Raw genomic sequence first — 26,291 nt, forward strand, 5'->3', positions numbered from 1 at the left:
GCTAGGCGACGGCGGCCAGGGCGCCGCGGCACTGTGTGTAGGCAGCGGGCGCCAGAGAAGGAGGAACACGAGGATGCCGCTGCGACCGCGGCCCCGAGAGGGAGCTGCCACTGCTGTGTGGCCGCGGGGGCTGAGGGACGGGAATCAGGCCTGGGGGTTGCGTCCCTGAGCAGACGGGGGGCGGCGGTTCAGCCCGAGCTCGGGCCTAGTGCCCGAGGCTTCGGGCAGCTGGGCAAGCACCCCCCCGCCTCGCGCGCCCCCATTGCCTCTTCTCGCCCCTCCACGTCGATGGTGGTGAAGTTGGCGGCTCCAGGGAGCGCAAGGCACCAGGCTGCCTCCCTTGCACCCAGCTCCTCTTTGGGCGCGTCTCTCGTCCCGGCTCACGGACACCTGCGCCGCTGGCTCCTCTAGCCCGCTTAGCCCACCCCAGGCAGCGGGCGGGGGAGGGGCTCCCCCTGCAGGGGCTGTGTCGAGCTGGGCGACTACAGGAACCATAGGAGAGTAGGGGTGAGTAGTGGCACCGCACTCGCCAGGTGCTGGGGCGCTTTTCTGGCCTCTGGGTCCCCGGGAGGGGACTGAAGCGCTGTTTTTTTTCTGCAAAAGCTTCTGATGCCTCTCTTACATCTGCTCGCGGCTCCCTAATCCCTTCGATGTAGTTTTCCTTCTAAAAAGCATCACTCTTTGGTCTCAACTCGGCGTCCAGGAACGCAGGGTCGGTGCTTAAGGCCTGGTTTTGCTTCTTAGATGTCATATGTTGGTAATTTCTACGTACAGTCATGCAGCCAGGTCCCTGATTCTGGGATAGACGTTTCCAGTACCGTGCTTGCTCGCCCCTTTTCCATCCCTCTTGCCCTCAGAAGGCTCAGCATAACCGCAGGCTTCCAAAGAGCCAATTCTCAGGCTGCTTCTCGCTCCATGCTTCAAGGCTCGAACAGGCAACTGGTATGGCCCCTTACTTTTCAATTTTCTTGCTACTGGTGTGCTGAGAGCTTCTGAAAGCCGTGTGCCTGGCTTCTGACTCCTGACGTGTAAAAGTTAGGAAGACAGTACTTATATTAAATAATACTAATAAAACAAACTAACAAACACACTCTCCAGTTGACTTCCAAAGTGGGATCAAACTTGAAGAGAAGTAGGGGAAAAGTGGCTGATTGCTACAGGGAGAACAGGTTTTACATACTACTCTTTATCCAGAACGACATACTTTTAAAAAATAAATATGATGAGGAAACCTAAAATGTTCCTAATAAAAGCAAGGATATGTTATAATCTATCTCTTCTTTCTAGGGTAGCCTGCAGTTGAGAATAGTTGCTCCAAAAAGCATTGAAATGAGGAACCTGAAGTGATATTTTGGACAGGGTGATTCGATGAGGATCTAAAGTTTGTAGATACTTTTTGAAAATCGACAACATTATCTTTAAGGAGTGAGGTTGTTTCTTTAAGAGCAAATGGTTGAAGAAAATTACAATTCACAGTTGACCCCTTTCAAAAGTAGACTAAATTTAGATAACTTGTAATTTTGATTGTAAGGTACTTCTGTGTGCAGACAATGAAAGATGAGTTCCTTCTTTATTTGGCTCTCTTCCCTCCACGCTGTTTTTTAAGCCATTTCAGGTTTATTCTATTTGAAAAAGAGAACGAAATGAAAAAGAAGTGCAATAATGAAAAAGCTAAATTTAATTTTGGGTAAATACTTTTAGGCTAAAGATTTTAAAAAAGGATAGAGATGTCATTTGTGTTTAGATAACTTTATCTAGTGAATCAGTCAAGACTGACACCTCTGATAGTTGTTGGTAAAATTTTTTGCTTTGGAAGCTTTCCTGTTTGACATTCTCTTGGGTATGGCTTAAAGCAGTCATAATTCTGGTTTCACTGCCAAATAACCTTGGACCTCAGCTTAGTATTGTTTGTTTTGTGAAAGTGAATTGGCAAACTGACATGCTTCTTGGTGCTAGATTCCAAAGTTAGAAATGTTTTTGTATTAGAAAAGTTCTTGAATTAAAGTTTGAATTATTTGAAATAATAATGTACCATGTGGATACTTGTTGTTCATCTTCATGTACTTTTAGAAGCAGGCAGTAATTTGGATCCGATTTAAAATTCTATTATAATGATTATGTCTGTGAAGGTGCTACATACTCAAGGGCATTTATATAGAATATCATAACCACATTATAAGATAATATTAATAGTTCATTTTACAAGGCACTTGACCAGTGAACTCTGGAATGAGTTAGTTTTTTTTTTAAATTGACTTTCAACAAGCTTTTATTTTCTGGCTTCACTGAGTGCCTGTACTAGGTACTGGGAATAGAACAGAAACAGAAGTTAAATTGCTTACCCATTGGAGAAAGAAAATAAATACATGAGACATTGTGGTCAACAGATGGAACACAGAATAGTACAGAATAGGAACTAAAAGAATTAACAGTTAAATGGAGATCTTTGGAGATTGATGTTCATCTGAGAAGGCATTATAGAGAAAGCCAGACTTGATTTTGTTTTCGATAGAAGTGTAGACTTTTTTGGAAGGGGAGGAGTTGAGTGTAGCATGAGCTGAGGCACCGGATTTTCTAATCTTCACTAATATTTTCTAATCTTTTCTAATATTACTCTTCTGGATAAACTTAAAGGGGGAGGGGCCTGTCAGTGACAATGAACTCTGTTGTGGGCATAAATTTTTTTGATAAATTACATACTAAGTTATTAAATTAAATGTAAATGATTTTTCAAATGTATGTACTTTATAAGTCAGATTTAAAATAACCTTCCTATTTCCTGGGGCAAGTAAGAATGTTTTCTAAGCAGATAGAATATCAGGTTCACATATTTTTATAACTTGTACATTTTCACTGTCTCCTAAGACAGTTAAAATCTAAGTGTTTTGTACAAGGCTGATTTGATTAGTACAACTTTAGATTATTAATATACTACAAAGACCATTTTTTGATAGAATAAATTAGGGAAATTCTATGAACAACATGAAATTTGGTCCATTAAAATATATGATAGCTTAGTTTTTATACTGTTAATTAGTACTACTCTTTCTATTGTTTTCTGAAAACAAAGAGAGATATATCAGAGTCCTGCAAATTGATGTCTGTCAGAGTTCTAAAGTAATGCTATTAATAGCCCATGTGTTAATATTTGGCAACTAACATCAGTATTTAAACTGCAGTTATAAACCTATGCAAAATTTATGGTACTTTTCTAACAAGTACCTGCTGTGTTGATAATCAGTTACATGACTAGTCTTCTGGGTTTTTGTCAACAATTGCATGGTGATATTTGTATGTAAAAAAAAAATATGTATGTAACAACAAGAAAATACACTGCAGCTGTATCAAAAAGAGAGGTTATGTCACCCCCAACTGAAACTTGCATATTAGAATTCCAATACAAAGAATTTTTGAGTTAATTTGCAGATATGCTCTAAGGAATGATATACCCAAGCTTAAAAATTTTCAAGGCTTCTATATATCATCTTATATTTTTCATTTGGTGTCTTTTGCTGCCAGCAGTAGTTATTGCTAAAATCTTCAATTCAAAGTAGCTAATAGTTTCAATGAATATACTTGTTTTGAGCATCCTTTGCTTAGGATGTCAGCTATTAGTTAAATAAACAATTAATAATTAGAGAACAGAATGGTCCACACAGACACAGTCAATGAATATCTGATCATTGTTGGAAGTTAGCCAGTTAACACCAAAATATTTTTAGAGGGTATTGGGGTCTTCTTTGCGTTGTCACTAAGCATTATTGCACAATTCTGTTCTTAGCTGCTTGTGCTAGTTATCTAAAGGGAAACTCTTTGGAAAGAGAATTGGTGAATTCAAGTGATGAGGAAACTGTTGATAAAATTAGAATTACCTTATATGTCAAATTCTAAGTACTATGGTGGTTTCAGGTAGGTATACATCTTAGGTATATTACTAAATCTCACTGGTAGCAGCATGTGAAATAGGGTAAGGAATTATTAGTTTTGTTGCTATATAATAGGTAACCCTCAATATTTTTACCACCATATTACTGAGTCTGAAAGTAGATCAGCATTAGACTAAGTACCAATGATGTATCCCTAAGTTGTAATTTTCTTTAAATATAGTTTCAAAAGTGTTGTCATATTCTTAAGTATGATCTTTAATATATCAATGGATTGAAAAATTTCTCAGCTGAGTATATCCCCTTATTTTATTATGAACGCTTATGGGAAAAATGGCTTTTACCCAACATTATTTTTGGAGTATATTTTCTGGGACATAACCTTTTTCACTAAGTGAAAAATACCCATAGCCAATTCCATATAGGAAAATATGTGTACAGTAGAATTCCTTCTTAAATTATGGTGCCTACATATAGAAGATGTAAGCTAATATTCACAGAAGGCCTTCATATAGAAGATGTAAGCTAATATCCACAGAAGGCCTTCATATAGAAGATGTAAGCTAATATCCACAGAAACTATTTCACACAAAGTTATCATTCTCTTAATATCATATAGTATAAATTGTTAACTCTCTTGGGACTATCAGCACGCAAAAGTTTCCCTGTGGTCTGATTAATTCCTATTTTTTTAACAACTGATGTACCTTAGGGATTTGATGGTGAGTCTTTGTTACTGAAAGAGAAGCTTTTTGTAGCAATTTTAAAATGCAATAAATATTAACTGAAAACCTGAAGTCAATTCAATTATTAATTTCCTAATTAATAATTAGGAAAATGGGTGTTTTCTAACAATCTTCATTAAAACTATTGTTCAGTATTAGTATCTCCATAACCTTTCCTATCCTGAATTATATGATTCCTCATTATGTTCACTTTCTGTACCTCATTGCCACTTTTCCTAACCTCTGTGGATATTGGTTTGTTCTCACTGTCATTTCTACTGATCTACTTCTATGGCTCTGAAATTAATTTTACAAAATACATTTATATTTTTAAAAAGTTATTCAGGAAAGATTTTCTATCACAGTTTCAAAAGCTGGATCCATATCAGGTAAACTGCATTTGAAACTGGGTGATTCAACTGGAAGTGGCATCAAGAAGAAGACTAGCCCAAGTTATTTTTAAGAGCTGTGTCTAACTCAGACAATTTTGAATCACTATACTTTTACTTCAAACATAGTTTTCTTTATTGTAGAAAGGAAAAAGTCAGAATTTAGTTATTTCTGAAATAAAAGTATGGATCCTTTCATTCAGATTTGTTCAGAGTTTTTCATTATATCTTTATCAACTAAACTGTGTGTATAGGTATTTTTTAATGTAGACTAAAAATTAATATCTTCTCTATTTTCCCCTTCTATCTTGTTGCTACACTGTGTGTTTATACAGTATCTTTCAGCTGAGGAATTCAAAGCATTCTTTTTTTTTTCAAAGGACTGTACCAGCAGCATATGGAGGCTCCAGGCTAGGGGTAGAATTGGAACTTCAGCTGCCAGTCTACACCACAGCCACACCAATGCAGGATCCTAGCCGTGTCTGTGACCCACATCACAGCTCTCTACAACACTGCTGTATCCTTAACCCACTGAGTGAGGCCAGGGATCAAAACCTCATCCTCATGGATACTAGTTGGGTTCATTACCACTGAGCCACGATGGGAAGTCCTGTGACATTAATTACCATCAACATAGAATTTTAGTTTTCAGATTGAAAAGTAGTTGATATATCAGGTGACACAGTAATAAGTTTGATTTCACAGGTCATACATAAGCCTGTCTCATTACTTATTAGTTGCTCTCTGCCCTTTGCAGGGCTGGGCATATATCATATACTAATTTATTTAATTGTTCTTACTGAGTTTAACTTCTAAATGTGCACATAGAGTCCTAATATTTTGTTTCTTTTCCTGTGTACTTTCAAGCTAACATTATTAACTGAGTTGTTTTTGCTTGTCATCAATAGATTTAATTATCATGGATTGTATTGCTATTGCTACCATATTGGTACAGATACCTGTGATTCCATAGAAGGGAAAAAGTAGGGGTATAATAAAATGGGTATCATATTTTATATGTTGCAAAGTTTTCTTAATTTGTAATAACTTTAGAAAAATTTGGTCTAAAATGGTTGAAGTTTTGAATTTTAGAATTTTTTTAATGTGCTGTAGTTTTCATAGCTTCCTTGTGTATGTAGTAACAAGAACTTGGTTGGAGTTCCCATCATGGCTCAGCAGAAACGAATCTGAGTAGCATCCATGAGGACACAGGTTTGATACCTGATCTTGCTCAGTGGGTTAAGGATCCAGTGTTTCCATGAACTATGGTGTAGGTCACAGACTAGGCCAGCAGCTACAACTCTGATTTAACCCCTACCCTGGGAACATCCATATGCCTTGGGTGTGGCCCTAAAAAGACAAAAAATTTAAAAAAATGAACTTGGTTATCAAAGTATTCCTGTTAGGAATTTTACTTTAATAAATAGATGGGAACAATTTATAGTTAGCATACCAATGAATTATACGTAAAGCGATCTTTCTGAAATAATTGAAGGTGCCTTGAAGCTCCTTTTCTTTTAAGTAATTTAATATCTTCTCTACTATCTCATTTACGCTACTGGTTTGCTTAGCAAACTCTTCATAAATAATACTAAGTTTGATTTAATCTCAGCCCCTGTCCCAGTTACCACAAATTCTGAATCATTGTGGTCCAACTTATAGTAAAACAAAATTTCCTTAATTCAGGCCTACCAATCAAAAATTTGTTATATTCATGCTAAAAATATCTTTGTTAGAGTGCTTACCCTGTGCTGGTGATGGATTCCACTCCACAGGAAAAGCAGCCGGAGTCCTATCAGAGATTAGGACATATCAGAGCTTTTTTTACTGGCTATCAAAGCACTGATATTTAATTAAAATAAGTGCTAAGATGGATGAATGTAGGAACAGCTAGGTTTTATGTATGTAAAAATGTCTTCTAAGTGCTCTGTTGAATATATGAGAGAATATAAATTGCATCAGACTCTTTACTAGGAAAGGAATTTGAATATCAGTTAATAGTTTAAATAAAATTAGGGCAATAGTTATGATGAACTGCTTTCAGATGTTTTAAAAACTACATTAGCAATATTATTTGCATGTAAATTCTGTGCATTTACAAATTTTTCTTATCAATTCATCAGATTAGGAAAGTAAAGTGTTCATTCAAAGTAGTCTTAATATGTTAATGGTGTTGCAGCAGCTCTGAAAGTAGTTAAACTTTAGGACCTCCTTCACCAGTTCTGAATTAATAATCATATAATACATATATGCAAATTAATATAGATTTGTTTTGTTTATGTTATGATGCAATAAGCTCTAAAACCCAGATTTATTGTGTTATGAAATAAAATTTTTCTAACAAGAAGCTGGAATGAATTTCATTTAACCAAGAAGAGCACAACCATACCTAACAATGGGGTTGCTAGAGTCTTGTTATTTACTATTGATTTTCTTTTGGAATGGAAAAAGTGCTGGTTCTCTGCTTCAGTGCCTTTTACAGTAATGATAATTTGCCTCTGCTGTGTAAGCTCTTTGCTCTTCACTTATAGGTCTTTGGAGTAAGAGCAAAGGAAGCAATAACACCAAGGTTGTTGGATTGACTAGAATAAAAAATTAGCTCTCTGGAATTTTTAACTAATTAGAACACTCTCCATCTCCTGCCCCCTTTGCCATTATGGATGAGAGGAAGAGACTGAGTATTCACATAACACTTTCTCATAGCCAAACATCCAATGCAGAAGAGGAATTAGAGAAATCTATTTATTAGTAGTCTGCACTAACAGAAGGAGGCTGCAGTTTAAAAGAAAGTTTAAAGGCATTTTATCTTGGAAGGTAATTGTTTTATTTCCATTTGAATATGAATGTTTCTAATCCAGGTAGTCCCAGAACTGCATAAAATATCTTGTTTAATGAATTTTCTAATTAATTAAGGATTAATTCAAGTATGTAATGAAACTGGGGCAAGGATGCTTTGCATAACCTGTTTGGAGCTTTAGGTTGTGCATAATTTTGTTTGTTGACCACTGACCCAATTGTGTCTGTCTTGATTAAGGATTTTTGGTTGCAAATAGCAAAGATCTACTTCAAACTAAATGAAAACAAAAAAGGATTTATATTAAGGATACAAGAGGTTCTCATGGAATTCAAGGGCAAAAAGTATAGCTTGGGCACATGAGGGAGTATAACTAGAATTGAAAAGCTGCCAATGGCTATGAGAGCTTTCTTCCTTTCTCTCTTCCCTTCCCATCCTTAGAGCCAAAGGGTCTCCTTGTTTATCTGTTTCTTTCAGCTTGTCTGCTTTATTCTTCTCATTCTCTAGCTCACCTGGAGCTTCCAAGTTTACATATTCTAAATTAAGGCAGGGAGTTCCTAAGTATCTAAGCTGGTTAAGTATCCCATGTTGTCACTGCAGTGGTTTGATCCCTGGCCCGAGAACTTCTGCATGCCACAGGGGCAGCTAAAAATTAAATGCTACTTTTTATTCCTAGTAATTTTCTTTGCTCTGAAGTCTACTTTATGTGAAAGTGTTCTTAAACATTTCATGCTTCAAAAGAATGTCTTTTTTTCTATCTATTTACTTTCAATCTATACATGTTGTTATGTTTGAAGTGAATTTCTTGTAGACAGCATATATTAGAGCATTTTTTTAAATCACTTTGCCAATCTCTGTATTTTAATTGGTTAATTTAGGGTATTTATATATTAAAATAATTATATGTTAGGACTAGAATTTTTTAAAATTGTTGTAAAATATGAGTCTCTACTTTCTTAACAAATAATTAAGAATCCAATATTATTATACAGAAGATCTTTAGAACTTTCTCATCTTGTATGACAAACTCTACCATTTAATACTCTCCATTTTCCTTCCCCTGCAAGCTGTTGGCAACTACCATTCTACCTTCTGCTTCTATTAGTCTATGATTCTGACTAATTTAGACCACTTTAGACACTTCAGATAGGTAGAATCATGGAGTGTCTGCTCTTCTTTGACTGGCTTATTTCACTTAGCATAATGTCCTTAAGATTTGTCCATATTGTAGCATATAACAGGATATCCTTATTTTTAAAGACTGAATAATATTCCATTGAATGTATTTACTGCATTTTCTTTATCTACATACTCATTAATGGATACTTAAGTTGTTGCCACCTCCTGGCTATTGTAAATAACGCTATGAACATGGGAGTGCAAATACTTTTCGTGATCCCATTGTTACTACTTTTGGATAAATACTCAGAAGTGGGATTGTTGGATCATATGGTAGTATTCAAAAAAATTTTGAGGAACTTCCATGCTGTTTTCCATAGCAACTTCACCATTTTACATTTCCACCAACATGGCATAAAGGTTCAGTTTCTAAACATTTTCTCCAACACTTGTTATTTTCTGTTTTAGTTTTCTTTTTTATAATGACCATCCTAACAGGTATGAGGTAATATTTTCATGTGGTTTTGGTTTTCATTTACTTGATAATTAATGATATTTGACTATCTTTTCACAGACATGTTGGCTGTTTGTATGTCTTCTTTGGAAAAATGTTTATCCAAGTCATTTCCTTTTTTTTTTTTTTAGTTTATTTGTGATTTATTCTTTATTTATTTTTTAATTAAAGTAGACTTGATTTACAATGTTACATTTCCTTGTTTTTAAATGAAGATTTATTTATTTATTACTATTGAGTTGTAGGAATTTCTTATATATTTTAAAAATATGGCTTGCAAATATTTTCTCCCATTCCAAATGTTGGTTTTTCATTATGTTGATAATTTATTTTGCTGTGTATTTGCTTTTTAGTTTGACATATTCCCATTTGTCTAGTTTGACTTTTGTTGCCCTGTACTTTTGGTGTTATGTCTAAGAAATCATTTTTAAGACCAATGTTATGAAGCTTTTCCTCTTTGTTTTCCTTTAGGAGTTTTATGGTTTCATGTCGTACTTTTAATTCTTTAATCCATGTTGAGTTGATTTATATGTATAAGTATCCAGTTTCATTATTTTGCATGTGGACATTCAGTTTTCCAATATTATTTATTGAAGAGACTGTCCCCATTGTGTGTTCTTGCTACCCTGTCAAAGATCAGTTGACTGTATACAGGCGAATTTGTTCCTGGACTTTCTCTTCTCTTCCATAGGTTTGTCTTTATGCTACTATTATACTGTTTTATTTAGTGTAGCTTTGTAATATTTTTAATATTACTTTTTAATATACAAAGTGTGATGCCTTCAGTTTTGTTCTGTTTGCTGTAAAAAAAGGCCATTTGGGTTTCGATAAGGATTGCATTGAATGTAGATTGCTTTGGGTAGTATGGCTGCTTTAACTGTATTAAATCTTCCAATCTATGAACATGAGATATCTTTCCAATTATGTATGTCATCTTTAATTTCTTCCAGCAACATTTTGTTGATTTTCAGTGTACAAATCTTTAGACTTCCTGATTAAGTTTTTCCTAATAATTTTGTTCTTTTTGATGCTGTTGTAATTACAATTATGTTCTTAACTTTCTATTAGATGTTCATTGTTAGTGTATGGGAACACAGCTGATATTTTTCTCTTGATTTTGTGTCCTGAACTGATTCGGATGCCTTTTAAATTTATTTTACTTACATAATTGATCTAGCTTAGCAGCAGTCTTCAGTACTATGTTGAATATACGTGGTGAAGGTGAGCATCCTTGCCTTGTTCCTGATCTTATAGAAAGAGCTTTCAGATGTTAACTGTGGGCTTTTTATATATGACCTTAATTATGTTGAGGCAATTTCCTTTTATGACTAATTTATTGAATATTTTTTTATAATAAAAGGGTGTTGAAATTTGTCAAATGCTTTTTCTGCATCTGTGAGATAATCATATATTTGTTCCTTTATTCCTTTGTTAAGGTGATTGAACTATCTTTGAATCTCAGGAATAAATTCCACCTGTTTATGATGTATGATCCTTTTAATGTTCTATTGAATTTAGTTTGCTATTATTTTGTATATGATTTTTGCATATTATTCATTAGGGAAATTAGCCTGTAGTTTTCTTTCTTCTAGTATCTTTTTTTATGCCTGGGATATCAGGCTAATGCTGGCTCATAAGTTGAGTTTGCAAGTATTTCCTCCTCTGATTTCTAAAAAGAGTTTGAGAAGGATTGGTGTTCTTCCTTTTTAAATTTAATATTATTGAAGTATAGTTGATTTACAATATTGTGTTAATTTCTGCTATACAGCAAGTGATTCAGTTATACATATATGCATGTCCATTCCCATATATGTTATCACTGAGTAGATTTCCCTGTGCTATACAGCAGGTTCCTGTTGATCATCCATTCCGTATACAAAAGTATGCCTTTGCCATTCCCAAACCCCCAGTCTTTCCTTTCCTCCATTCCCCTTTGGTAACCATATGTTTGTTTTCAAAGTCTTCGAGTCTCTTTCTGTTTTGTAAATAAGTTCATTTGTATCATTTTAAAAATTTCACATATCAGTGATATGATATGGTTTATTTGTCTCTCTCTGACTTACTTCACTTAGTATAATAATTTCTAGGTCCATTCATGTTGCTGCAAATGGCATTATTTCATTCTTCTTTATAGCTCAGTCATATTCCATTGTATATATTTACTGCATATTATTTATCCATTTATCTGCCAATGGACATTTAGGTTGCTTCCATGTCTTGGCTATTGTAAATAGTGCTTCAGTGAACATTGGGGTGCATTTATCTTTTTGAATTATGGTTTTCTCTGGATAGATGCCCAGGAGTGGGATTGCTGGATAGTTATGTATTCAGTTTTTGAGGAATATCCATACCATTTTCCATTCTTACATTCCCACCAACAGTGAAGGAGGGTTCCCTTTTCTCCACATCCTCTCCAGCATTTATTGTTTGTAGACTCCTTTTCTTTTTTTTCCCTTTCTTTTCTTTTCTTTTCTTTTTTCTTTTTGTCTTTTTAAGGCCACACCTGTGGCATATGGAAGTTCTCAGGCTAGGAGTCAAGTGGGAGCTATAGCTGCCAGCCTATACCACAACCACAGTAATGCCAGATCCAAGTCATTTCTGTGACCTACACTGTAGCTCATGGCAGTGCTCGATCCTTAACCCACTGAGTGGGGCCAGGGATTGAACCCACGTGCTCCTGGGTAATAGTTGGGTTCGTTACCACTGAGCCACAACAGGAATTCCTGTTTGTAGACTTATTGATGATGGCCATTCTGACTGGTGTGAGATGATACCTCATTCTAGTTTTGATTTGCATTTCCCTAATAATTAGTAATGTTAAGCATATTTTCATGTGCATTTTGGACACCCATCTGACTTCTTTGGATCAATGTCTATGTAGATCTTCTGACCATTTTTTGATTGGGTTGTATGAGATGTTTGTATGTTTTGTAGATTAATCTCTTGTTGGTTGCTTCATTTGCAAATATCTTCTCCGATTCTGTGGGTTGTCTTTTCATTTTTTAATGGTTTCCTTTGCTGTGCAAAGCTTTTAATTTTAAATAGGCCCCATTTATTTATTTTTGTTTTTATGCTAGAGGGGGATCAAAAAGATATCAATACAGTTTATGTCAGAGCATGTTCTGCCTATTTTCCTCTAGGAGTTTTATAGTATCCAGCCTTACATTTAGGTATTTAATCTCTTTAATCCACTTTGAGTTTATTTTGGTATATAGTGTTGTAGAATGTTTTAATTTCATTCTTTTACATGTAGCTGTCGTTTTTCCTAGCACTACTTACTGAAGAGAATGGCTTTTTTCTATTGTATATTCTTGCCTCCTTTGTTGAATATTAATTGACCATAGGTACATGGTTTTATTTTGGGCTTTCTATTCTGTTCTGTCAATCTGTATTTTGTTCTTATGCCAGAACCACACCATTTTGATGACTGTAACCTTGTAGTATAGTCTGAAGTTAGGGAGCCTAATTCCTTCAACTCCTTTTTTCTTTCTTAGGATACCTTAGGCTATTCGGGGTCATTTATATTTCAGTACACATTTAAAATTTTTTTGTTCTAGTTCTGTGAAAAATACCATTGGTAATTTGATAGGGATTGTATTGAATCTGTAGATTACCTTGGGTAGTATAGTCATTCTGACAATGTTGATTCTTCTAATCCAAAAGCATGTTATGTCTTTCTATTTGTGTCATCTTTGTTTTTTTCCATCATCATCCTATAGTTTTAAGAGTACAGGACTTTTGCCTCTCTAGGTAAGTTTATCCATTGATGTTTTCTTCTTTTTGATATAATGGTAAATGATATTGATTCCCTAATTTCTCTTTCTGATCTTTCATTGATTGTATATAGAAATGCAAGAGATTTATGTGTATTAATTTTGTATCCTGCTATGTTACCAAATTCATCGATGAGTTCTAGTGGTTTTCTGGTAGCCTTTTTAGGATTTTCTGTGTATAAAATCATGTCATCTGCAAACAGTGACAGTATTACTTCTTTTTTTAAATTTGGATTCCCTTTATTTCTTTTTCTTGTCCAATTGCTGTGACTAGGACTTACAAGACTGTGTTGAATAACAGTGGTATAAGTGGGCATCCTTGTCTTGCTCCTGTTCTTAGTAGGAAAGCTTTAGCTTTTCACCATTGAATATGATATTAGCTATGGGTTTGATATATGTAGCTTTTACTATGTTGAGATAGGTTCCCTCTCTGCCCACTTGCTAGAGCTTTTATCAGAAATGGTATTGTATTTTGTCAAAAGCCTTTTCTGTATCTATTGAGATTGCCATATCATTTTTATTCTTCAGTTTATTGGTGTGTTATATCATACTGGTAGATTTGTGGATTTTGAAGAATCCTTGTATCACTGGGATAAAAACCACTTGATCATGGTGTATGATCATTTTAATGTATTGCTGAATTCAGTTTGCTAGTATATGTTGAGGATTTTTGCATCTGTGGTCCTTAGTGATATTGGCTTGCAGTTTTCTTTTTTGTGGTATCTTTCTCTGGTTTTGGTATGAGGGTGATGGTGGTCTCATAGAATGAGTTTGGGAGTGTTTCTTAATCTGCAGTTTTTGGAATAGTTTCAGAAAGATAGGTGTTAACTCTTCTTTAAATGTTTGATTGCATCTTCCTGTGATGCCATCTGGTCCTTGACTTTTGTTTTTTTGGAAGTTTTAAAATTACAGTTTCAATTTCAGTACATGTGTTAGTCTATTCATATTTTCTATTTCTTTCTAATTAAGTCTTGGAAGGTTGTACATTTGTAGGAATTTGTCCATTCTTTTAGGTTGTCCATTTTATTGGCATACGGTTGTTGGTACCCTATGTGTACCTTCCAAAAGTGAAGTCTGTGTTTCACCCAGTTCTGTGGAGTTCCTGATGTCTAGCCCTGCAGCCATTTGAAGCCAAATATTCTAGGGGTTTCTCTTCCCAATCCTAATCCCCAGAACTCTCACTCCTGTGGGAGAATCTCTGCAATATAATTTTTTTCCAGTTTATGGGCTGCCCATCAGGCATGGGATTTGGTTGCATCACCAAAGCCCCCCTCCTGCCATATTACCATGGCCTCTTCCTTGTCCTTGAGTGAAAAATAACTTTTTTGGTAGGTTCCAGTCTTTTTTGTTGATATTTGTTCAACAGTTATTTTTGATTTTGGTATTTTCCTGATAGGAAGTGAGCTTAAGTCTTTCTGCTCTATAGTCTTGTTCTGAATCAATGGGTTGCTTTTAGTTTGATGCTTGCTGCCTCTTTCTTCATTGTGTGTTAGTTATTATTGCTTTGAAATGAGGTGTGCAGGTTTGGTGGTTCTTTCACCCTCCTGTGACAACAGGGGCCTGGTCTCAGTGTCCATTTGTGGATCATCAGAGGTGGCTACTTCTCTCGCCTTCCTAGGACTGCAGGAGCAGGGTCCAAGCTTGCTGGCAGTTTTTGTAGGCATACTGGGTCTCTATACTCCCAGGATAGTGGGGGCATTGTCTGGAATCCACTCGCAGGTTTCACAGAGGTGACTGGGTCTAGTGTGCTCCCTGGAGATGGTGGCGGTAGGTCTGCCATCTGCTGGTAGGTTTTTCAGGTGTATCTGGGTCTAACTTCATTCTTGGGATAGTGGGGGTAGGTTCCAGAGCCAGCTACCACATTTTGCAGGTGAATATGGGGCTCAGGCACTCTTAGAATCATAGAGGCAGGGCTCAGCACCTGCTCCCAGGTCTCCTAGCAGTCACCCTCCTCACCTCTGAATCCCACAATGGTGCCAGATGTTCATGTGTGCCCCCAGACCTCTTGTAATTGGTGTCCTATTGCCTGAGATCACTGACACGGAAGGAAGCTTTTATGAAGGTCCTGCCCTTCTCCTTGCACTACCCCCAACAATGACACCTTTCCTCTCAGGTGGGACTAGATTTGTTCCAAGTACACACTCCGTTGTCATAATCCAGCCTCCATGTAGCCAACACAGGTCCTCTCCCTGGATCTGACTTTTTTTATTTTTATTTTTATTTTTATAGGCACACCTGTGGCATATGAAATTTCCCAGGCTGGGGGTCAAATCACAGCTGCAGTTGTGGCCTGTGCCACAGCCATGGGAACACTGGATTCAAGCTGCATCTGTGACCTATGCTGCAGCTTGCAGCAATGCTGGATCCTTAACCCACTGAGTGAGGCCAAGGATCGAACCTGCATCCATCCAGAGACAACACTGGGTCCTTAACCTGCTGAGCCACAATGGGAACTCATCCCTTGGTGTGACTTCTAAAGCCTGAGCTTCAGTTCCCAGCCCCTAACTGCTCCAGAGACAGGGAAGAGGCTGGGAAGTGATGAGGTAGTGCTTACCCTCTGTGCAGGTTACTCTCTGGTTTGCCTTCTGCAAACCAGTTGCTGCTCTTTCCTCCTAGGGCTCCAGTGTCCCCCAGGCTGTTCTCCCTTCCAATTAGAGGACTTCCCAGGGCACAGAAATGTTTTCTACCTCCAGGTTCCCTCCCTGAGGGATGGGCCCTTTTTGGATTCCTATCTTTCTCCTTTGTCTTTTCTTTTTTCCATTCTTTTCCCCCTTGTCTTACCCAGCTTCATGGAGGTTTTCTTGCCTTTTTGGGAGTCTAAGGTTGTCGATCAGCATTCAGTAGATGTTCCTTGTGAATCGTTCCACTTATAGATGTATTTTTAATGTTTTTTTTTTTTTTTGTCTTTTTAAGGCTGCACCTGCAGCATTTGGAAGTTCCCAGGCTAGGAGTGGAATCTGAGCTGCAGGTGCTGGCTTATGCCACAGTGATAGCAACTCAGGATCTGAGCCACGTCTATGTCCTACACCACAGCTCACAGCAATGCTTGATCCTTAACCCACTGAGGGAGGCCAGGGATCAAACCCATATCCTCATGGATACTAGTCAGGTTGGTTACCACTGAGCCATGAGGAGAACTCCTCCTCCACCATCTTGATCCCTAGGTATTCTTTAATGTTTGGTGGAATTCATCCATGAAACCATATGGTCCTGTGCTTTTCATTGTTCGAAAATTTTTTTTTTTTTTTTTAATTTTATTTTTTTATTTTCCCGCTGTACAGCAAGGGGGTCAGGTTATCCTTACATGTATACATTACAATTACAGTTTTTCCCCCACCATTTCTTCTGTTGCAACATGAGTATCTAGACATAGTTCTCAATGCTATTCAGCGGGATCTCCTTGTAAATCTATTCTAGGTTGTGACTGATAAGCCCAAGCTCCCGATCCCTCCCACTCCCTCCCCCTCCCATCAGGCAACCACAAGTCTCTTCTCCAAGTCCATGCTTTTCTTTTCTGAGGAGATGTTCATTTGTGCTGGATATTAGATTCCAGTTATAAGTGATATCATATGGTATTTGTCTTTGTCTTTCTGGCTCATTTCACTCAGGATGAGATTCTCTAGTTCCATCCATGTTGCTGCAAATGGCATGATGTCATCCTTTTTTTTGGCTGAGTAGTATTCCATCGTGTATATATACCACATCTTCCGAATCCAATCCTCTGTCGATGGACATTTGGATTGTTTCCATGTCCTGGCTATTGTGAATAGTGCTGCAATGAACATGCGGGTGCATGTGTCTCTTTTAAGTAGAGCTTTGTCCGGATAGATGCCCAGGAGTGGGATTGCAGGGTCATATGGAAGGTCTATGTATAGATTTCTAAGGTATCTCCAAACTGTTCTCCATAGTGGCTGTACCAGTTTACATTCCCACCAGCAGTGCAGGAGGGTTCCCTTTTCTCCACAGCCCCTCCAGCACTTGTTATTTGTGGATTTATTAATGATAGCCATTCTGACTGGTGTGAGGTGGTATCTCATGGTAGTTTTAATTTGCATTTCTCTTATAATCAGCGATGTGGAGCATTTTTTCATGTGTTTGTTGGCCATCTGTATATCTTCCTTGGAGAAATGTCTATTCAGGTCTTTTGCCCATTTTTCCATTGATTGATTGGATTTTTTGCTGTTGGGTTGAATAAGTTGTTTGTATATTCTAGAGATTAAGCCCTTGTCAGTTGCATCATTTGAAACTATTTTCTCCCATTCTGTAAGTTGTCTTTTTGTTTTCTTTTGGGTTTCCTTTGCTGTGCAAAAGCTTTTCAGTTTGATGAGGTCCCATGGGTTTATTTTTGCTCTAATTTCTATTGCTTTGGGAGACTGACCTGAGAAAATATTCATGATGTTGATGTCAGAGAGTGTTTTGCCTATGTTTTCTTCTAGGAGTTTGATGGTGTCCTGTCGTATATTTAAGTCTTTCAGCCATTTGGAGTTTATTTTTGTGCATGGTGTGAGGGTGTGTTCTAGTTTCATTGCTTTGCATGCAGCTGTCCAGGTTTCCCAGCAATGCTTGCTGAATAGACTTTCTTTTTCCCATTTTATGTTCTTGCCTCCCTTGCCAAAGATTAATTGACCATAGGTGTCAGGGTTAATTTCCGGATTCTCTATTCTGTTCCATTGGTCTGTCTGTCTGTTTTGATACCAGTACCACACTGTTTTGATGACTGTGGCTTTGTAGTATTTCTTGAATTCTGGGAGAGTTATGCCTCCTGCTTGGTTTTTGTTTCTCAGGATTGCTTTGTCGATTCTGGGTCTTTTGTTGTTCCATATAAATGTTTGGATTGTTTGTTCTAGTTCTGTGAACAATGTCATGGGTAATTTGATAGGGATTGCATTGAATCTGTAGATTGCTTTGGGTAGGATGGCCATTTTCACAATATTGATTTTTCCAATCCAGGAACATGGAATATCTTTCCATTTCTTTACATCTTCTTTGGTTTCTTTGATTAAGGTTTTATAGTTCTCGGCATATAGGTCCTTTACCTCTTTGGTCAGGTGTATTCCGAGGTATTTGATTTTGTGTGGTACAATTTTAAAAGGTATCGTATTTTTGTATTCCTTTTCTAATGTTTCATTGCTGGTATACAGAAATGCAACTGACTTCTGAATGTTAATCTTATATCCTGCCACTTTGCTGAATTTATTAATCAGTTCAAGGAGTTTTGGGGTTGAGTCCTTAGGGTTTTCTAGGTATAGAATCATGTCATCTGCATACAGTGACAGTTTGATCTCTTCTCTTCCTATATGGATGCCTTTTATTTCTTTTGTTTGTCTAATTGCTGTGGCTAAGACTTCCAAAACGATGTTGAAGAGCAGTGGTGAGAGTGGGCATCCCTGTCTTGTTCCAGATTTGAGTGAGAAGGCTTTCAGTTTTTCCCCATTGAGGATTATATTTGCTGTGGGTTTATCATAAATGGCTTTGATTATATTCAGGAATGTTCCCTCTATACCCACTTTGGCGAGGGTCTTGATCATGAATGGATGTTGAACTTTGTCAAATGCTTTTTCTGCATCTATTGAGATGATCATATGATTTTTGACTTTTTTTTTGTTAATGTGGTGTATGATGTTGATTGATTTGCGTATGTTGAACCATCCTTGTGAACCTGGGATGAACCCAACCTGGTCATGGTGTATAATTTTTTTGATATGTTGTTGGATTCGGTTGGCTAAGATTTTGTTGAGAATTTTTGCATCTATATTCATCAATGATATTGGGCGATAGTTTTCTTTTTTGGTGGTATCTCTGCCTGGTTTTGGAATGAGGGTGATGGTGGCCTCATAGAATGTCTTTGGGAGTATTCCTTCTTCTTCAACCTTTTGAAAGAGTTTAAGGAGGATGGGCACCAATTCCTCTTTATATGTTTGATAGAATTCACCTGTGAAGCCATCTGGTCCTGGACTTTTATTTGTAGGGAGTGATTTTATGACCTCTTCAATTTCATTTCTAGTGATGGGTCTGTTCAGTTGGTCTGTTTCTGCTTGATTCAGTTTTGGCAGGCTGTAAGATTCTAGAAAATTGTCCATTTCTTCCAGATTGTCAAACTTATTGCCATATAGTTGTTCATAGTATTCTCTTATGGTTTTTTGTATTTCTGCTGTATCCGTTGTGATTTCTCCTTTTTCATTTCTAATTTTGGTGATTTGGGTTCTTTCTCTCCTCTTTTTTGTGAGTCTGGCCAGGGGTTTGTCAATTTTGTTTACCTTTTCAAAGAACCAGCTCTTGGTTTTATTAATTTTCTCTATTGTTTTTTGAGTCTCTATTTTATTGATTTCTTCTTTGATCTTTATAATTTCCTTCCTTCTGGTGACTTTAGGACTTTTTTGTTCTTCTTTTTCTAATTCATTTAGGTGGAGGGTTAAGTTGTCAATTTGGGATCTTTCTTCTTTTTTGAGAAAGGCCTGGATTGCTATAAATTTCCCTCTGAGCACTGTTTTCGCAGCATCCCATAGATTTTGAGAGGTTGTGTCTTCATTATCATTTGTTTCAAGGTAGTTTTTAATTTCCTTCTTGATTTCCTCATTGACCCACTGGTTTTTTAGTAGCATGTTGTTTAGTCTCCATGGAGTAGGTTTTTTCTCTTTCCTTTTCCCATGGTTGATTTCTAATTTCATGGCATTGTGGTCAGAGAAGATACTTGAGATAATTTCTATGCTCCTAAATTTATTGAGATTCGCTTTGTGTCCCAATATGTGGTCGATTCTTGAGAATGTTCCATGAGCATTTGAGAAGAATGTGTATTCTGCTTTTTTTGGATGTAGTGTCCTGAAGATATCAATTAAGTCTAACTTTTCTATTGTTTCCTTTAGGATCTCTGTTGCTTTATTGGTTTTCTGTCTGGAGGATCTGTCCATTGATGTGAGGGGGGTATTTAGGTCTCCTACTATGATTGTATTCTCATCAATATCTCCCTTTATATCTGTTAATATTTGTTGTATGTATCTGGGTGCTCCTATGTTTGGGGCATATATGTTGATGATAGTAACATCCTCTCCTTGGATGGATCCCTTAATCATTAAATAGTGTCCTTCTTTGTCTTTCTTTATGTCTTTTGTTTTAAAGTCTATTTTGTCTGATATGAGCGTTGCAACTCCTGCTTTTCTGTCATGTCTATTGGCATGAAATACTTTTCCCCAGCCTTTCACTTTCAATCTATATGTATCTTTTGTCCTAAGGTGAGTTTCTTGTAGGCAGCATATTGAAGGTTTTTTCCTTTTTATCCACTCAGCCACTCTGTGTCTTTTGATTGGGGCATTCAGTCCATTGACATTTAAGGTGATAATTGATAGATGATTATTTATTGCCATTTGATCCTCGTGTTCCAGTTGATTCTATGGTTCTCCATTCTTCTTTTTTTTTTTTTTTTTTTTTGGTTGGATGGTCTCCTGTTATTATCTGCTTGAGTGTATTTTTTTTTTTTCATTTTTTGCAAATGCATTATTTGGTTTTGGCTTGTGGTTGCCCTGTTTTTTAAGTATGCTAACCCCTTCCCATAATTGTGTGTTTTAGCCTGATGGTCCTGTAAGTTCAAACACTTCATTATTATATTAAAATTAAGAAGAGAGACATACATACAAACAAAAAGGATTATTTACCTCCTAACATCGCTTGCCCACATTTTATGGTTTTGATGACTCTTTTATTTTTTTCTTTTTAATTTTATTTTGTTTGAAGCATGTTCATGATTAAATCTGTATGCTGGCTTATTTGAGTGGCTGCTCTCTGATTACGGTTTCCTCAGTCCTAGTTCTTCCTCTTCTTCTTCTTCTTTTTTTTTTTTTTTCTTTTCTTTTTTCTTCCCTTTCCTTCCTTTCTTTTTGGTTTAGAGAAGCCCTTTCAATATTTCCTTTAACCTGGGTTTTGTGTTGCTGTATTCTTTAAGTTTTTGTTTGTTGGGAAATATTTTTATTTCCCCTTCTATTTTAAATGATATTCTTGCTGGATAAAGTATTCTAGGTTGCATATTTTTTCCTTTTAGCACTTTAAATATCTCTTGCCATTCCCTCCTGGCCTGTAGTGTTTCTGTAGAGAAATCAGCTGATATTCTTATGGGGGTTCCCTTGTAGGTAACATTCTGTTTTTCTCTTGCTGCCTTTAGGATCCTCTCTTTATCACTAACTTTTGCCATTTTTATTATGATGTGTCTTGGTGTGGTTGTATTTGGGTTCAGTTTGTTTGGGGCCCTCTGTGCTTCTTGTATCTTGAACCCAGTATCCTTTAGATTTGGGAAGTTTCCAGCGATAATTTCTTGAAATATATTTTCCATTCCCTTATCTTTTTCTACTCCTTCTGGAATTCCTATTATGCGTAGATTGGCCCGCTTTATATTATCCCATAGGTCTCTTATATTGCTTTCCAGTTTTTCGATTCGGTTTTCTGTCTGTTGACCAGATTGAGTGATTTCCATTATTCTATCTTCCACATCACTGATTCGTTCTTCTGAATTATTCATTCTGGTTTTTACTGCCCCTAGTTCAGTTTGCATCTCTGCAAATGAATGTTCTAGTTTTTCTTGGCTCCTCCTTATATGTTCTAGCTCCTTTCTGAGGGTATCTGCATTACTGTTCATATCTTCTCTTCATTCCTTCAGTATTTTCAGTATTTCTCTTTTGAATTCTAGGTCTGTCAGACTGCCGAGATCTGTTTCATTGTTGACTGTTTTAGGTGAGTTCTCCTGTTGGTTTGACTGGGGGTGGTTTCTCAGCTTCTTCATCTTGCTTGTTGTCTTCTTTCTCCTGAGGGAGTTGTACTCTCCGTGATCGGGTAGTGTTTGCCTTGTCACTGCCGTGGAATATTTCCTGAGGGCTGTCGTTGTTGGTCAATCTTTTTTGAGGCAGTGTGGCTTTTCTGGAGTGTTGATGGGACTAACAGTGTTTCTTTGAAGCAAAGGAGGACTTCCTGAGGGCAGACAGGACTGGGAGGTCCACGCCACGATGGTAGCAGATTTCACTTGGTTCTCAGCACCCCCTGGGGTCTTGGGCAGGTAGCAGGGCCCTTGGAGACTCAAGAGGCTCCTCCCCAGGGCAGCCCGATTCAGAAAGACCGTCTGAGATCTTTTCCCGATTCGGCCAGGCTTGTTGCAGCTTTTCTGGGCTGCAGGGGGTCCTGCCTGGAGCTGGCAGTCCTATGCAGCTGGTTCACTAGGTCTCAGCATTCCCTGGGGGCTTGGGCAGGTAGCAGGGCCCTTGGAGACTCAAGAGGCTCCTCCCCAGGGCAGCCCGACTCAGAAAGACCGTCTGAGAGCTTTTCCCGACTCGGCCAGGCTTGTTGCAGCTTTTCTGGGCTGCAGGGGGTCCTGCCTGGAGCTGGCAGTCCTATGCAGCTGGTCCACTAGGTCTCAGCACCCCTTGGGGTCTTGGGCGGGTAGCAGGGCCCTTGGAGACTCAAGAGGCTCCTCCCCAGGGCAGCCCGACTCAGAAAGACCGTCTGAGAGCTTTTCCCGACTCGGCCAGGCTTGTTGCAGCGTTTCTGGGCTGCAGGGGGTCCTGCCTGGAGCTGGCAGTCCTATGCAGCTGGTCCACTAGGTCTCAGCACTCCTTGGGGTCTTGGGCGGGTAGCAGGGCCCTTGGAGACTCAAGAGGCTCCTCCCCAGGGCAGCCCGACTCAGAAAGACCGTCGGAGATCTTTTCCTAAGTCGGCCAGGCTTGTTGCAGCTTTTCTGGGCTGCAGGGGGTCCTGCCTGGAGCTGGCAGTCCTATGCAGCTGGTCCACTAGGTCTTAGCACCCCCTGGGGTCTTGGGCGGGTAGCAAGGCCCTTGGAGACCCAAGAGGCTCCTCCCCGGGGGAGCCCGTCTCAGAAAAACCGTCGGAGAATTAGGTCGATCTATTCACGGCCTGGCTAGGCTTGTTCTAGCTTTTCTGGGCTGCAGGCCTTTTCTAGGGGGCTGGTGGTGTTTGGTGCTGCTCTGTGGAAGTGTAGCCCCTCCAAAGGGCAAGCAGGCCTGTGCAGGGAGAGCCCCTGCGGTGGTAGGCTTCAGGCAATTGTTGAGGCCAGCCCTCCTGGATGGCAGGCAGCCCCAGGTTCCGCGAGAGCGTAGGGGGTGGCGGGGGTGGGGGGAGGGAATGCACTGGGAAGCACAGCTTTCTGCTAGCTAGCGGGCCTGTAAGCTTGCTGTGGCGTGGGGGGTATTCTATGGGAACCCACCCCTTCTTTTCTCCGCTCCCCAGCACGGGCGCAGACCATGCTCTTCTCCCAGGTTCCCTCTGAGGCGGCTTTCCACTTCCCCGCCCCTAGAGTATTGCTCCTTTCCTCTGCGACAGCTTTGTTTTCTAGTTTCCCAGGCAGTCTCTGCCCGTCAAATGGTTTAGAGACCTCCCAAGCAGTTTCCGCTATTCCCCGCCCCCCTAGCCCGGGGACTAATCTCTGGAGCCGAGGTCTCGGTGCCCAGCCCCCACCCAGGCGTCCCCCGGCCTTTTCTTGGGGACTAACCTTCGGAGGCGAGGTCTCGGTGCCCAGCCCCCACCCAGGCGTCCCCCGGCCCCCTCTCGGGGACCAACCTTCAGAGGCGAGGTCTCGGTGCCCAGCCCCCACCCAGGCGTCCCCCGGCCCTTTCCCGGGGACTAACCTCTGGAGCCGAGGATTCGGTGCCCAGCCCCCACCCAGGCGTCTCAATTTTTGGTGACTGTGCCCGTAGTTCAGATGGTCCGTTGGGTTCTTGATCCGTTTTTCCGTACTCTGACTTACTGCTACACTCTTCTCTGCATCTGGGGATTCCTCCGGTTCATTTGATCTTTCGCCCGGTAGGAGACTTTCCAGGGTGCAGGATCTCTTTCTCCTCCGCAGTTCCCTTTCGGGAGCGCCCGTCCCGCTCGGATTCACCTTCTCTCACTCTCCTCTTTTCTCCGGTTCTGCCCAATAATGTCACGAACTTCTTGCCATTATTGGAGTTTAGGTTCCTCTGCCAGCGATTGGTTGCTGTTCTGTGCGAGTCATTTCTTCTGTAGATGTGCTTTTTTTGTTGTGTTTGTGGGAGAGGGCGAGCGTGTCCCCCTACTCCTCCGCCATCTTGTCCTCTCTCTTCTCGAAAATTTTTGACTCATTTAATTTCCTTACTAGTTACAGATCTGTTCAGATTATCAATTTAGTCCTGATTAATCTTGATAGGTTGTATATTTTCAGGAGTTTATCCATATCTTCCATGTTATCTAGTTTGTTAGCATGTCACTGTTCCTAGTAGTCTCTTATAATCTTTTTATGTGACATCAGTTTCTGTTATATTGTTTCCTCTTGCATTACTTATTTGTTTGATTCTTCTTTCTATTTTCATTAGTTACTCTAGCTAAAGGTTTAAAATTTTTGTTTTCATTGCAAAAGAACTCAATTTTTTTTCTACTCTATATTTCATTTATTTCTGTTTTGATATTTATTATTTACTTCCTTCTGCTAAGTTTGGGCATAGTCTGTTCTTTTTCTAGTTCCCCAAGATGCAAAATTATGCTGATTTTCTGAAATCTTTTTTCTTTTTTAGTGTCAATGAATACTGCTACAAAATTCTCTCTAAGCACTGCTTTTGCTACATCTCATATGTTTTGCTATCTTGTGTTATTTTCATTTGTCTGAAGATACTTTATTTCCTTTTTGCATTCCTAAAATCATCTTTATTATGTTTGTTTTATGATTGAAATATAATTGACATATAATACTGGGTAAGTTTCGAATGTACAACATATTGATTTGATACATTTATATTTTGCAATAGGATTATTAACAGAGTTTTAGCTAACACTTCTGTTTTGTCATGTAATCATCATTTTTTGTCGTGAAAACAATCAAGATCTAGTCTCTTAGTAACTTTGAAGCTAATAATACAATATTGTTGACTGTAATCACTATGTTATGTATTAGCACTCTAGGACTTATTTATTTACTAGCTCCCAGTTTGTACCCTTCAATAATATGCCCCAATTCTCCTACCCCTAAGCTCTGATAATTAAGAGTTACTCTGTTTCTTTGAGTTAACTTATTTAATTTCTACAAATAAATGATATCCTTCAGCATTTGTCTTTCTCTTTCTGTCTTATCTCACTTAGCATGATGTCTTCAAGATCTATCCATGTTGCTCTAAATGGCAGAATTTCCTTCTTTCTTGTAGCTGAATAATGTTTCATTATGTCTCTGTATATGTATATACGTGTATGTGTATATATGTGTATGTATGTATATATATGTGTGTGTGTGTGTGTGTGTGTGTATGTAACTTCTATATCCAGTCATTTGTTAACAGACACTAAGATTGTTTTCATATCTTGGCTATTGTGAATAATACTGAAGTATAGGAGTGCATATATCTCTTCAACATTCCCTTTGGATATATACTCACTAGTGGAATTGATATTGTAGTTCTATCTTTAATTTTTTGAGGAGTCCTCATACTGTTTTCCATAGTGGCTGAACTAATTTATGTACCTACCAACAGTGTACAAGGATTCCCTTTCCTACACATCTTCACCAAAACTTCTTATTTTCTTGGTGGTAATGGTTTTATTAGGTGTAGAGTAATATCTCATTGTGGTTTTTATTTGCATTTCCTTAGTGATTAGTGATACTGAAATCTTTTCATGTACCTGTTGCCATTTGGTTGTCTTTTATGGAAAAATATCTGTTTACTTTCTCGGCTCATTTTGTGTTGGATTTTTTTCTTTTTAGATTGAGTTGTATGAATTCTTTATGTACTTTGGATATTAACTCTTCACCTGTTATATGCTTTGCAAATATTTTGTCCTATTCCTTATGTTGCCTTTTCATTTTTTTTTGATTGTTACTTTTGCTGTGTAGGTTTTATATTTGATGTAGTTCTACTTGTTCATTTCTGTTTTTGTTGCTTGTGCTTTTGGTGTTATAGCAAAAAAATATCACCCAGTCCAATGTGAGGAGTTTTTCCCCTACATTTTCTTTTTTTTTATTATTTTTTTTAATATTTTTTTTTTTATTTTCCCACTGTACAGCAAGGGGATCAAGTTATCCTTCAATGTATACATTACAATTACAGTTTTCCCCCACCCTTTCTTCTGTTGCAACATGAGTATCTAGACATAGTTC

The 26,291-nt window shown here is 38.2% G+C and overlaps 1 protein-coding gene across 1 annotated transcript in view; it reads left to right on the plus strand.

Moving 5' to 3' along the window:
- ZC3H12B (zinc finger CCCH-type containing 12B) overlaps positions 389-26,291 on the plus strand; it is a 518,102-nt gene continuing 492,199 nt past the window's right edge. The window contains exon 1 of the mRNA XM_003360341.4: positions 389-507. The gene's annotated coding sequence lies outside the window, so the exon portion shown is untranslated. The remainder of the gene's footprint in view (positions 508-26,291) is intronic.

The sequence above is a fragment of the Sus scrofa genome, chromosome X (genome assembly GCF_000003025.6).
Source record: "Sus scrofa isolate TJ Tabasco breed Duroc chromosome X, Sscrofa11.1, whole genome shotgun sequence".
NCBI classification, from domain to species: domain Eukaryota; kingdom Metazoa; phylum Chordata; class Mammalia; order Artiodactyla; family Suidae; genus Sus; species Sus scrofa.